Source organism: Toxorhynchites rutilus, chromosome 3, assembly GCF_029784135.1.
Source record: "Toxorhynchites rutilus septentrionalis strain SRP chromosome 3, ASM2978413v1, whole genome shotgun sequence".
Lineage (NCBI taxonomy): Eukaryota > Metazoa > Arthropoda > Insecta > Diptera > Culicidae > Toxorhynchites > Toxorhynchites rutilus.
In genome coordinates this window covers 315,830,756-315,846,292 of record NC_073746.1, presented here as the reverse complement: position 1 = coordinate 315,846,292, position 15,537 = coordinate 315,830,756, and positions in this window count along the sequence as shown.

Genomic DNA, 15,537 nt, shown 5'->3' with positions numbered 1-15,537 from the left:
ATTATTTATCAAAACTATCAGTTATTCCAAAAAGGCAGTATTCTTGTTAACACTAGAAAAACAGGATTAAAATGAAAGTTGTCGGAATTGTTCTACAGTCTGATCATCTACTCCAGTGCTTTGTAGTGCAACCTTTATTCTTAATAAAAGCCGCACATCGCAACCCGAGGATCGCGAACTGCAGACCACAATTGATACACAGTTTTCGGCTTGGCTTCAGAAACAGCGCATTTGATATCTCCCCACAGGTTCTTAATCGGGTTCCAGTCCGGAGACTGCGCTGGCCACTCTATGAGTTCAATCTTTCTCTCTTTGAAGCATATATTAGCGCGTTTGCTCGTATGTTTCGGATCGTTGTCCTGTTGCTTGACATCTCCTCCACAGCATAAGGCAACATAATTTCTATGTATTTTGATGTAACCAAATTGATCCACGATGCCTGGTATGCAGTAAATTGGTCCAACACCGTTGTAGGAAAAACATCCCCATACCATAATTTTTGCTCCACCGTGCTTTACTGTCTTTGGCTGATGTCACATTAGGCGGATTCGCCGCCGCGGATTCCGCGAGTAAAACCGTAGCGGAGGATCTACAGTGTATTGTGAATGAGCCATGTCACACAGAGCGGGGCGGTTTTGGAAGCGAATTCATATCGAGAAAAAAAAACCGTCGCGATATCCGCGGCGGCGAATCCGCCTAATGTGACATCAGCCTTAATCGTGTACTGCAGTCGATACTCTGTGTTGGGTGGATGTCACATACTGACAACGGCGTTTTGATCCAAAGAGAACTGTTTTGAACCCATCCGTCCACAAAACATTACGCCATTTTGCTTCGTGCCAATCAATGTGCATTTTAGCTAACCTGAGGCGACTCGTAACATTACGTTTGGTCAACAATGGTACCTTTCGAGGGCTATGTGCATAAGATTTGGCTTCCGTCAATCGTCGGTCTGACTGTAACAGCACTCACAGTTAAGTTCAGTTCATCTTTGATCTTATTAGAAGGGAAAGTTGGATGAGTATGCGACAGTCTATCTATCTTTCGATCAATTCTTTCAGGAGTGCATCGTTTCCGGCCACGAGTTTCAAACCTCTCTTAACATTTTGAAGCATTGCTTATCATTTTGATAGTATAGTCCGTTAGTTCCTGAACTTGTCTATAGGTTTGTCCTTGATTTATTAAAGTTCTGATTAAATTGTGCCGCACCTCAGAACAATGTTATCGCGATACATTTTCTGCAATACAAACAAAACAAACATGCTATTTTGTGCATATTTTACATTTATATAAGCATATAAACACGATAAACACTTACCGATTGTCGAAACGACAAAACTTGACGGAATATACGAACGAAGACATACTTTGATTGAATTCGTACTTCACTGCTATCCGCATTGACGGCATTGAGCTTCGTATTACGAAATGGGGGAGTAGGCATGACTATATGGGTTTGCAGTAGAAATGAGCACACCTTTAAAATAAAAATTATGAATGAAAATTGTTGTTCCCAAATCAAATTAGTACTCTATGTAAATGAAAATCTTTTTTGCTTGAAAGTAGTGGAAAAAAATTGTACAAAAATTGTGTCTAAAGATAATTTTACATTATAATGGTAAGTTTTAGTGAGAATATCTGAAAATTTATAGAAAATAGTTTAAATTAGGGTCAGAACAACGTTCTTCTAGTAAGTAAATAACGCCAAGAAAAAAATTTCATACAAATTTTAGCAATTTAAAACTGCCTTAGGGTCGACTAATCTGATAGAGGACAGTTGGCCTCATACAAACTAATGTCGTGTCCAGATGTCAACACCATTCCGCCGTCAACGTGAATTATGTTGAACCGCGCGAAAAGGACGCTGCGAGAAGTTTCGAATAAGATATACACTGAACCAAATATTCTGGTTATAAACAATCCTCTTTATTCCACGCGGCGAATGAGGTGAGATGGCTCAAGTCACTGCATTCCCGTAGGCAAACGGCGTAACTATAGTTTATCACTAGGTGAGATTTGAAGTCGTGTCCTCATATGTTACCGACTCGGGTATTACAAATAAGTTGAAAAGAAAGGTAGCTTCCACAATGAAGCGAGAAACTTTGCTATGTCACGTCACTCGCCGCGTGAAATAAGGGGGAATATGAGTTTTGAACGATAGATGCTACCTTCGTGTATTCATCGAGGGTATGAATGCGAGAAATGATAAAAAAGATGAAAGGACATTAGGTGCTGCTATTATATTGAACACAACTGTATGTCAGATGCCTCAGGAAGCTTTAATCCTGCTTTACCCACTTTTGATTGGATCTCTAAATTCCAAGCCCCATGTGTCCAACGGACTACTAGCATCCCCCAGGCAGCATCAAGTCCCTGGACACGACACAATGGAGGTGTATCTTTTTATTGGGCCCTATTACCGTAACTCCACCATATTCTGCGCAGTTGACTTTTCATAGTTTAAACCATTATGTAACTAAAATAAATCATTTTTGAAATAAATATTAAAATTATTTAAATTATTACACATGTAGTAGGTAGAAATATTTGCGGTGATATTGGACCTTATTCTCGTATACACTTCACGGTGAAAACGAAATGAAATGTATCCGCGATGACAACGGTACAGTGTCAACATCTGGATACGAAGATTAGATTTCCACTAAAATCTACCATTATTATTATATGAGGGGCTTAGAATGAAAGGGATGTAAGTGATGTGATCGATTTCTCTACATCGACTCTCTCTTTTGGTCATAACTTAGCTGCAAATTTATTCCCAGCTGTATTTGACAATCTTGAAGAAAGGTCAGAACCTCATCTATCGGATGGTATAGCAATCTCATATTGGAACCATTTTGCAGTTGAGTTATTAACTAAAGAAAAAGTTGATGAATAGAAATCGATCAAGTCACTTGCACCCCTTGCATTCTAAGCCCCTCATATAAAATTATCTTCAGATACAATGTAAGAGTAATTGTAAGAGATTATGAAGAAAACAATGTTTTCATTTACATTGAACACTAATTTGATACGGAAAAGTTGAAAATTAATCATGATTTCTATTTGAAAAGTGTCCATTCTGCATGAAAAACCATTATCGTAAAACTCGTAAAATGAAATTCAATGATGTGCCATTCATTTCGTTTTCACCGTGAAGTGTATGCGGGAATAAGTTTATTGTTTCGTTTGTTGTTCTTTCTCTTTTTCTGGGATTGGGCCTTGAGTTTTCGTTTCTCGCGGACAATCTTCTTCTGTGATCGTCGTTGTTCTTGATTCTGTTTTCCAGCTTCCAAATCGTTGTAATACTTCTTGTTCTCTTCACTAGTGGCCACAACGGGTGTCGGTGGACGAGATTGAACACTGCTTGGTTTTTAAGCTGGCAAGGAGGGCTTCGGAAAAGCCCTTGGAAAGCTTCTTCGTGAGTAGCACTTCGTAGACTATCCTTCAGTGGGTTTGTCACGGCCAGCAAAGAAACAACACAATTTTTTTAGTTTTATTTAAACACTTTATTCACAACCCAAAAGCAAATACTTTTTTTATATTCAAATCGTTTATTTTTACAGGCTCTGTTACATAAGTTTAAAAGAGCCGAACTCCTTAATGTATTATTACTAGAATATATACATTTTTCCTTAATTCTAATGTTAATAACGTAGAAAACCGATTACTCGCGGTCGACTCGAGTTTAGAAGGGTGACATATTTTCTTCAGGAAAAGGAGGGGATATGAGGATATGTTGACAATGTGCACACTCACACTCTCAATCACACTCATCACACTCAATTCTTAATCCTATCTTATATCTAATGTGTATTTACATTTCATCTAATTCTTAAGGAGGGATCCGATCTCTCACAAAGGAAAAGGAGAAAATAAGGATATAAGGACAATCACACACACGAAGATCGATAGCTTTAAGGAAAACATATATTTGGGACATGTAGTCAAGGTCTAACCGAGCCAACACGTCTCTCACCGGCACCATGGGCTGTCTTCCTCGGGCCCGAAGGGTGTCTCCTAAATTCGATCTGGTGACAAGATACAGCTCGCACGACCAAACAACGTGCTCGATGTACCAAAGCTAATAATTGACACTAAAAAAATAACACTTCACACACTATCCACTTCGCAGCCTAGTACCTAGAACAAAGAGCAATGAGTCTAGTAATTAAACAAGAATACTTATTGTCACATACCTTTTTCACACGGAACAACACTATCTGTATCCCACACTAGCAGTTCACAAAACCCAAACAACAGCATGACAAAACAACGTATAAACAATCACAACACAGAAACAATAACAAGCGAATTGTCAAAAGACAGGAACGCATGAAAACGGACCCACTGTACAATGAGTAATTGTTTAGAGCGAATATTCCGGACGCAATCCAATAGGCCGCATGAATAAAAACAAAATTCACCTTTACTTTACTTCATTCGAGCAGTCGAGCAGTGAGATTAAGTTTTTACTACGTTTGGTATGAATAAAATAAACAACAAAGTATTTACTTTTCGAAAATGGATGTTTAGCTGATTTCGTATGAATAAAACAGCATTCACCAAGTATTTACTTCGTTATTATCAAGTATGCTCATGAGCATACTTTGGATCTGAAAACACTATCATTCGTTTTGATGTCATATCCGATTTATGTTTAATGCTGCTGTCTTGCGCTTGAAGCTAAACAAGTTAACGATCTGCATTGATGGCATTGAGCTTCGTTTACTAGTTTAGGGGAGCGTAAAAAAAATTGATTGATTTTCAGGCGGAATGAACACGTTTTTAAAATTTAAATTATGAATGAAAAATAACCTTGCCGTACCAATTTGGCATTCTGTTTAAATGAAAAACACTTTTGTTTGCAGGTGGTGAAAAAATGTTGCACGAATATTGTTTTTGAAGACAACTATATATTATAGTGAAAAGTTTCAGTAATGATGTTGGAAATGTATAGACAAAGGGTTAAATAAAAGTCGGAAAAAAGTGTGACCAAACTATGGTCCAAACTATGGTCCCGAGATAGGGACCAAACTATGGTCCCTAATTGAAAGTCGCCACCAGACGTCGACACTATTCCTTTTTCATCGCGAATTCACGCTTTGTCCAAAAAAAAACGTTTTGAAACGAAACCTAAACAATCAGTTGATAGATGTTTGACAAAGTAAAAACTGTGTTCGAATTCGAAAATCAAATTAGTAAAGTAAACTTTTATTCATACGGATTCAAGTAAATACTAGGAAAGTTTACTTTACTTGGAAACGGGCAGAATAAGTAAATACTTTTTTTTATTCATACGACCTAATCAAAGAAAACGCTATTCAAATGACTATGGGACCGATCGTATAAAAGGGGCACGAAATGTTCAGAACAGTGTTCAGTTGCGAATAAACCATTGATCAGTATAGATCAGCTTTTGACTGCATTCGATCTCATCATTTCATCATTGTCGGGTGACCAGTCTACTCTCGTCTCTTCAACACTCTAGAACTCTGCTCAGAAACTATCTGCGGAGACAGGGTTGATTTCTCTTGACACGGTGCATTACCAAAAGTTGAGTAAATACGATTGCGTTGATCCGAAAAGGTGATGAAACGATTATAAATGCTGCTTCCATACGTTATATTGGTATAAACTACCTACCATCTATATTTGATTAGGTAAATCCATAGAACGCTTCGGAATCTTCCTGATTTGATGTTGCTTCACGTTCCAGCTATTGCCGTTTATAAAACAGATTTGTATCGCTTACAGGACCGGGCCAAGTCGCACTCAGGAAGTTTTAGTTGAGCTGCTTTGAGGAATTCTTCGTTACCAACCAAAGTTCAGTCGCTTGTACCCAACTGATGCAAGAATTTTCTAGTTGAAAAACATAAAGGGTGTGTCACATCAAATTGCATCACGGAAAAAACGCTGTAGAAATTCGCCCAGTAGACCGATCCTTTTGAAAATTTTAGACAGTAAAATAAAAACTATTAAACAACTTTTGGCATTTTCTTTTTATTCATACTACGAGCCCAAGCCCGTATGCTCGCACCTTCCGCTTTACCCCGTCCATAAGGTTCTGTACAACGTCAGGTTGTAGTTTTTTTGAACAGAAATCCATTTTCTCTTGAAGTCCCCCTCCGATTTGACAACTTTTGGGTTCTTCCGGAGGGCCTGCTTCATAATCGCCCAATATTTCTCTATTGGGCGAAGCTCTGGCGCGAAGAAGATGGTCGGGCCCTCGTGCTGCTTCAATAGTGGTAGTAAGCGCTTCTGTAGGCACTCCTTAAGGTAAACCTGCCCGTTTACCGTGCCGGTCATCACGAAGGGGGCGCTCCGCTCTCCGCAAGAGCAGATCGCTTGCCACACCATGTACTTTTTGGCAAACTTGGATAGTTTCTGCTTGCGAATCTCCTCCGGAACGCTGAATTTGTCCTCTGCGGAGAAGAACAACAGGCCGGCAGCTGACGAAAATCCGCTTTGACGTAGGTTTCGTCGTCCATTACCAGGCAATGCGGCTTCATCAGCATTTCGGTGTACAGCTTCCGGGCTCGCGTCTTCCCCACCATGTTTTGCCTTTCGTCGCGGTGAGGAGCCTTCTGAACCTTGTATGTACGCAGGCCTTGGTCCGCTGGACGAATGAACGTGACAAATTCAGCTTATTGGTGACATCCCGGACCGAACTTCTCGGATCACGTCTAAACTGCTTAACTACGCGCTTGTGATCTTTTTCACTGACGGAGCATCCATTTTTGCCGTTCTTCACCTTCATATAATTCCTAAAAATTAAATTTCTACAGCGTTTTTTCCGTGATGCAATTTGATGTGACACACCCTTTATTTAAACACAATATATATTGATAAAATGAATTAATTCAATATTTCACGACGATTCTGAATTTCCACCATGGAATCGGGATGTTGGTGAATTCACCATAGGTTGCCGGCATCGATGAACGTGAATGCAAAAATAGTGGTGAATATAGATGTCAAAATATTTCCCCGTTCATGTTCTCGTTCGAATGTCCCAAGGCATTCTGAAAATTATTTCGTCGTGAACTTAATTGTTGTTAAGGAGCTTTTTGTTGCAGCAGTTTTGTTTGTAGCAGCTCGAAACTGTAAATAGTTTTATTTTCAATGGATAAATAAATTACAATTATAAATTGCGCTTAAATTATTTGGTCTTATAACCCGAACAATTTTCTAATACGACAAATTCAACTTTCTAGCTCTTAAAATTATCAATTTCAGTATACATGTTTCATATCACTGATAAATTCACCTTTCAACTAATTTGAATTCGAAGCTCCTATTACAATTTTCTGTGTAGCAGACGGTAAAAAAAAATAAAATTGCATTCAACCAAAGTGAACCATAAACCCACAATATGGCGTCGGACGGTAGTAATAATTTTCTCCAAGAAGGCAGATCCGAATCTTTAACAGTTTTTCCTGTTTCGGACAACTCCTAGTATCAGATGTCGTCGGGATCTGGTAAGTAAGACAGCCAAAGCACTGCCTTGAAGTGTAGATGCGTGTTAGGAGGGCTGACCTGCATTTTTCAAAATTACGTTCAACCACAACGAACCAAGTGTATTGAATTTTTGCATCAATTAATTTTCATTTATTGAGATATTATTTTGTCAAAACAGTCATGAGTCAATATATATACCATTCATGAAATTAGTCAAGAGTCGTTACAAAAGACTAATGCGTTGTGTGATGATATTATGGTAATAGCTAACATGTACTTGGTTCGCTCTGGCTGCAAAGAGAACGAAGTTTTACGTGTCTAACAAAAACATAATTTTGTTTTTTTCATTTTCTCAAAAGTTCTGAATCAGTAATTGACGAAAATGTGTGCTTACAGCATGAAAATGAGTATTATGTTTGACATCCTGTTTATAACACGTGAGCGATAAAATGATAGATTTGATCACATCACATCAGTGGGAGCCCAAACTTCAAATTGAAATATCTCAAAACAATTTTTTTGGCGCTTGGTTCGTTTTGGCAGAACCCCGACCATCTGTCCCTATCTATGTGCTATAAAACATTTTCTATTGCTTCACGCGCAGCATCCCGGTCGATTCTAACTCCGACAACTCTGACAAGAGAATTCGGTGCATGGCGTGCTAACAGTGTAAGTTTCGTAAATCAAGCTTCAAGTAGTTAATAACGACGCCGGCCACGTCCTTACAGTCAATGGGGGAATGAAAGGAATGTTAGTGTAGCCGTGTAGTATAAGTTATACATAAAAATATGTACAAGACAACACTTTCATGCGTGAGCACGCAACACATACATGCAATGAATTAAAACTTAAATTTAGGATTATTAAAGTAAAATTAAAACCGTTATATAGACACCGTTATAACAATTTGAACATCACTACTACTACCTACACTGATAATAATGATAACCCATGAGCAGGATTATTAGGTGGAACAGACGGCACAATTTGCGAGCGTAGTGTGCGTGATACCATGCGCTGCCATAGCTACTTTTCACATTGTGACATCAGTATTTGTGTTTACATTCAATTGCCTTCCACATCAATGTGAAAACACTTTTTTCAGCAAGTTTTTTATCAATCAAAAACAGATATTTTCGTGGAGTTCCCACTGAATATGCGTATAATGTGACAATGTGCAGTATTATATCCGCCACCCTAAGGCCAGAAGGGTCGCCTCCATAGCGTTGTTCCCTAACGATTATCAAGGATAGGATAGTTGTTAGTGGGGGGAGGCAAGGATCAGGATTCACTGTGGAGAGTGATGTAGTTAGGAGTTTATCCATTTCTTCATTTTCATAATACTCGTAACCACGGATAACAGCTATTACAATCATCCTCTCCTCAGAAGCTTTGAACTCTCTGCTCTGGTTCTCCATAATTTCAGGTTCTTTTTTGGACATGCTACTATTCGCAGGTGGAGTTCCGAATACTTTTATTGGAACTCGATGTTTATTTATGTCACGTTTGGTGGCGAAATTCAATGTGAACGCGAACGTGAACAAGAACATTCGTTTCACCACGATTTTCTGAGTTGTATGTTCGCAATGTAGTTCACCATGAAATGATCGTACTATTTCACCACCGGCTCCCAAAATCAGTTCCGACCCCTGGGATAACGACATCGACCCCAAGGGGACGAACTGGTTTCATTAACCCTCCTGTACTCGCGTGCAAAATCATAACACGTATACTCGCGCACGGTGTCACAGACCGAAAATTGAACTTCTCTGTAATGTTGCCATTGTGCATTTTTCAGGCTTTATTGGCATTTATTTGAAGAAGAGGGTATGATTAAATGAAAAAACTCCAAAAAATATGTTTTCTTCGTCTTTATTATGTTTTAATAGGCATCTAATTCAGCCTCCTCAAAACAGAGTAATTTTTGATACTCCAACACAAATAACGAAATTCGAATTTTTCACTGTTACTAATTAAAAGTAAGCAACTGAATATGATTCATGGAAGTTTAAAGAGCTATAAAATAACATAAAAACGTATTCATTGATTGTGGTTTCATTGGAGTAAGAATCAGAACATAGCTTAACTGCATGCTCGAAACAAACATATTTTTTACATTTCATGCCGTTGTTGTGTGTTTTTCGGGCCTTTTATCGAATAGAAGAATGTATAACGACCTCTAGGTAATCACCAGATGATAAAGGTTCTGGAATATAACGTTTGCATATTTCTAATATTCTCTGTATTCTTGTTAAAAGAAAAATTAATGCCCTTTTTTTAGATGGGGCATAAAAAGATTATATAAAAGGATTTCTCGGAACTACCTTTTCTTTTTCTTGTTTTCTTCTCGATATTGTTCATTATAAAAAAAAATATCCCCGTAACCGTAACTGTTAAAAATTACCATAAGCCACCGATTAGTTATATAGTTCACTGTTTACAGTTCTTCCACAAGTGTGTATATGTATGACCATTATATTTAGCGAATAACTATATGAAAGCCAAGCATTTATATTTTGCTTTTGAACGTATGAATCTAACTACGAATATATCGACGAATAGTTAATATATGGAACCGTTCAATTCAGTTATAAAAGGGACTGAAATCAAATAATAATAGTCCGGTAATGATCTTATGCATTATATTCAATAAATGTTCCTCGCCACTAACATTAATTTATACATTTCATTCAACAATATTCTAAAATATGAAAAAAGGCACTTGCCAAAAAAAGTTACTCCTAGACTCGCGTCGGTGTGTCAGACCGAAAGTGTTAAAATGTGGCACACGTCCCCTTTGCACCAACACATGCGATACGCTAAACGATGACGAACGACGAATAACGAAGCTAGAGAGAATCGCAAAGTCGTAGTATTCATATTTTCTGAAAAATGAACGAATTATTGATTTCTCGGTCTGACAGACCAATGCGCGAGTATAGGAGTGTTAAATGAACATTGAATCTTTTGGATTACAACTAAACATGTAGAAAATATTTCCACGGGCAGTTTTCAACAATTCTAACAATTTACAAATGAATGGTCAATTACAGAGATTTGCCTCCTAATTCGACATACCGAGACATCACTCAGTGTCGCATTAGAGGCGATTGTAGCCTGTAATTGGACATATTAACGAACACAACACAATGTTTAAAACAAATTAAAACAGGAAAGTCATAGAAAATCTAACATATAACCATTAGAAATGTGTGCAAAATCCATAACCTAGGTTCACTCCTAAAAATTTGTCGTGTTGTAGAAACTTGCACAAAGGATGTTTACAAAAATGTCCAATTCGAGGCGAAAAGGTTCAATTATTCGTGTCGCATTACAGGTCTGTCCAATTAGAAACGAATCCTTGTATATGGAAGAGGTAATCCGTTCAAAAAATCTGTACCGAGCTGTACTTCAACTCGTCTAAAAAACTAAAGCGTACACCCCTTGCACGCAAATGCAACAAAAAAAAGCCCCTCGTTCACTTTTGAATTATTATTTCAATGCCAAATAAATTATATAAATATTCTTCGTTCTGTGTGTGTGTGTTTTTTTCTTTTTGGCAAAGTGAAGATTTAATAATCGATTGCCAGTTCACAATTTTCCTTCGAATCAATTCTTCCAAAACCACCTGGTAGAAACAATTAGTGATGTCCAGTAACGGTTCTCTGAATTGACGAATTTACGTTAGATTCACCACCAGATGACGCAGCGAGTAAAATGATGATGTTTTGTTTTTTTGGTATGGAGTTGGTTTGATTAGAAAATCCGAAATTTTCTGCAAATTTCCCGGATTCAACTATTCTTTCTACGCTGAAAAGGTTAGAAAATCGTCATTTTACATTGTTTCATTCATAACATATGACGAACGATTCGGTACAAGTTATATAATTTACATTTTTTCACTAGATAAATGATGGGGGGCATTTGTTGCGCTTCAAACATTGCAGGTCCTTCTCGTATCGGTCGAAAGGAAGCCCCTGCATAATCAATGGTATCCACCAACTTGATATGATATTGATTGCATCGTCATTATTCACAGTTTGAGCATCTCAAAAATGTCCGGAAGTTAGTACTCATAACCTATATTCACTATCAAACATAAACAATTCGAAGATTATCTATGACTTTGGTCCAATCGCGTGTTGAGACCATTGTGAATAGACAAAAATATAATTTTCTTACCATTCACTGATGACATTTAATAGCTAAAATGATTTTAAATAGAAATTAATGAAAATAATCACGACCGAATCGCGCTGTTCAGTGCGTAAAATAAACAAACACCCTCACTTTTGTGGTTCTGAGCTCTAATGTAGATGTCGCAAAAGCTGATTCAGCTTTGCGTAAATTCGTCAATAAACGAAATTATTGTTTTATTCGATCGATTATTGCGCAACTAATAATAGTTTTTTGCTATAATCACACTAAAGTGAACATACGAATTGTATGCAATTCGTATGTCATGTCATGTGTATGTCGTATGTCAAAATGTCATTTGAATTCGTCCCCTTCGAGCTAACAAAATTGTTTGTTTCCTCTCGACAGTTATCGCACAATTTTTCGTAAGAACTCTTATGCACTGTCACCGCATCCTAACGTTCACTAGAGGACCTTCTCAACATAGTGTTACTTATGTCATTTGAATTAGTTCAATTTCAATTGAGGGTCTCAGAAGGAAAGGGGTGTAAGTGACTTGATCGATTTCTCTTCATCAACTTTTTCTTTAGTTAATAACTCAACTGCGAAAACGTTCCAATTTGAGTTTGCTGTAGAATCCAATATATGAGGCTCTGACCTATCTTCTACATTGTCAAATACAGCTGGGAATGTGTTTGCCGCTAAGTTATGACCAAAAGAGAAAGTCGATGATGTCACTTACACCCCTTTCATTTTGAGCGCCTCAATTAGATTTCTATGCCTAGTAGAACGTCTTAAGGGAGTATTCTAGTCTAGAAATTTGAAAAAAAAATCAAAAATTCCTTCATATTTCTGTAGTTTAGGCATTCAAGAATATATCCTGGATAGGACTTATCGAAAATCATATTATTTACCAAGTTAGAGCCATTTTAGTGATGCGGTATCTAACCTGTTACGGCCATAACAATGAACTTCAAACGCGTTTTTCTCGAAACTTGTTTTGTTTTTCAAACTGGCGTACACGATATCTCAAGTTCTACTGAACCGATTAATGTCTAAATTATATGGATATAATCTGCAGGCATCTGTCTATCGCATGAACCTCTAAAAAAATATAATTTTTAAAATTTTACTTTTCTTTGAAGAATCGTGAAACGTAAGAAAAAAAAGTTTTAAACCACATTTTGTTTTTCAAACGGTCGCCATTTTGCCAAAAAACATGCTTTTGATTTGTCCGAGGTTCATGCGATAACGGCATCTTTACTGATTCAGTGTAACTAGTGTAAATAATAGGTGCACCCGTGGCCGAGTGGTTAGCGTCATAACTAACATGCCGGGTGTTCGGGTTCGATTCCCGTTCTGGTCGGGGGAATTTTTCGTCAAAGAAATTTCCTCCGACTTGCACTGTGATCACGCGTATTCTAGAGCTTGCCACTCAGAATGCATTCAAGGCGTGTTATTTGGCATAGAAATCTTAACTAAGTACTAATAAAAATGACGCAAGTAATACTACGTTGAGACGGCGAAGTTCCTCTAGGAACGTTAGTGCCATTGAAGAAGAAGAAGAAGTGTAAACTTATGTTATCATAAGTGAGCAATTTAACAAATAAAAGAGGTATGTTTTGCGAGCGGATGCGAAGGTAAATGATGTTGTGTGTAACACAAAATTGCGTGCAATAATTCGTTCTATCTAACAAATTAGTAAGATGTTAAAGTAATCAGATGCAAGATTTCATGCATCACTCAAACCTCATGCATGAATTCATCAAAGCAACGAAGTGTCACCCATACAGTGATTGTTCATTAATTAGAAGGAGGCAGAGATTATCATGCGAAGACTTATTGAGATCGGTATTACATCGCATCGCAAAAATTAAACGAAATAGAATATTAATATTTTTCATGACTCATATTCATAATTCTCAATGACTCAATTCCTTCTATAATAGATTTAGCAGTAGAATCATTACGACTTGATTGTGGCAGTCTGAAAACGAACATTTTTTCACCGAAAAAGCTACTGCTCCCGATGCTTAATAATAAGAATAAGACAATGGAATGAAATCTCAATACCATAGCTATCCATTAACACGTTGAGCCCCAGCCAAAATAGGGGACCGACAGTGAGCTTTTCATCTGGCCCACGTCGGTCCCAACGAATCGATAGTGAACTATTCTAAATATCTATTTGTAGCTTGGTTGTTGTCGTTTCCAATGCCGACAATCTTCGAACGAAAATTCTATTGTCGGTCCGGTGAGATTGCCACAAAAAAAGACGTAAAATTCAGTGTCAATCCCCAGGGACCGACGCAAGGCTTAACGTGTTAAAAATAAAGCAACGTCATAATTTCATGTGTATTTTACCTCAGAAATATCACGAAATCGTGAGTATTTCGAACTTGTTTTTTCGTTTCTTCCCCATAAATTTCATATTCAATGAACTTAATGACGATATTGTTATATACTTCTACCATTCTACCATTCTACCCTGTTTTGTGTCCCTTTTTCAGTTAGACAGTTGAACTTCCTGCCAGAAGCTTATTGTCTTTCTTTGTTCGTTACCAACCGTTTGAATATTATGGGTACATACAACAAACGGCCCTTTTCAGGGCTACTATTTAGAGTTTCAAAAGAGTTAAAATAACATATTTTTGAACAATGAAAAGAATTAGATTCAAATAACCAAGTGTTCTGCCCAATCACAGTCCTACGTCAAACTTCCGTCCGTGTCCCTAGACTCAGACCCTTCTACTTTTTTGTCAATGTTGAGTTCAGATTATTATTTTTAAAAGTTTTTTAGTGATAGGAGTCATAATTAAGATAGCACATCTAGACTTTTCTCTAATGGTACTTTCATTAGAGAAATATTGATTGCAGTAACATTCCTATTGGCTCGTGTCGGAGATGTTAAGGATATCAAAATAACAAACCGACAAATTTTGAGCTGTCAAAAAGTGAAATCCCACAGATTATTGCTGAAGGGAAAGGACATTGAAATTTGTCAAATATAAATTTAATGATACATAAAAAACCGGAAGTGGGTTATATCTGTGGTATAACCGCAAGGGTGACGTAGGACTATCGTTGGTTTAGTGATCATTTGTTTTTAGTTGCATCTAAATCAATTCTGAATGAATGAATAAATGAATATTTGGGGGACTTCGAAAACGAGAGCATTACGCTGGAGGCACAATATTCAGCAAAAGAAGCAATCACACAAAAGTTGTATAATACACAATACATTACCTGTATTGTAATATGATTTACATACATAATTTTTGCGTTCGCTCATCCTTTCTCACAACACCCAATTCTCGTTTGAGAAATTGTTGAGGAAACATCGTTGTCAGGGCGCGTAGAGCGGGAGTTCCTACTTAAGATTCATTGCACCTCTAATAAATAGCCGAAAGACGTGGTCTTACGTTGATCGCACTTGATTGAAAAATCACAAAACCAAATGTATTTGGTCGCAGTATTATATGGATAGAAAATATAATAAACTCTTTCGCTTGAATGTAATTTTCAATTCCAAGGGAACTGGCAGATTATTTTCCAGCAACGATAACATCTTTCCAGATTCTCCTCGATACTCGAAGCCAGTGGTTAATGCTAACTCGGTAACCACCTGTTCGTTGCACTTGATTGAAAGGTCACAAAACCAAATGTATTTGGTCGCAGTATTATACGGTTAGAAAACATCAAAATAAACTTTTTCGCTTAAATGTTTTTTCCAATTCCCAGAGGAACTGGCAGATTATTTTTCAGCAACGATAACATCTTTCCGGAATCTTCTCGACGCTGGATGGCAACCAAACGGAAATAGTTCCGCGTGTGTATGTGTGTGTATGGTGGTTGCTCCGATATCTGAAGCGGAACCGTTTGTGGCATCACTCTCCTCCTGATGGATTCCCTTCTGGCCTAAGGTGCACAAACAGGCTC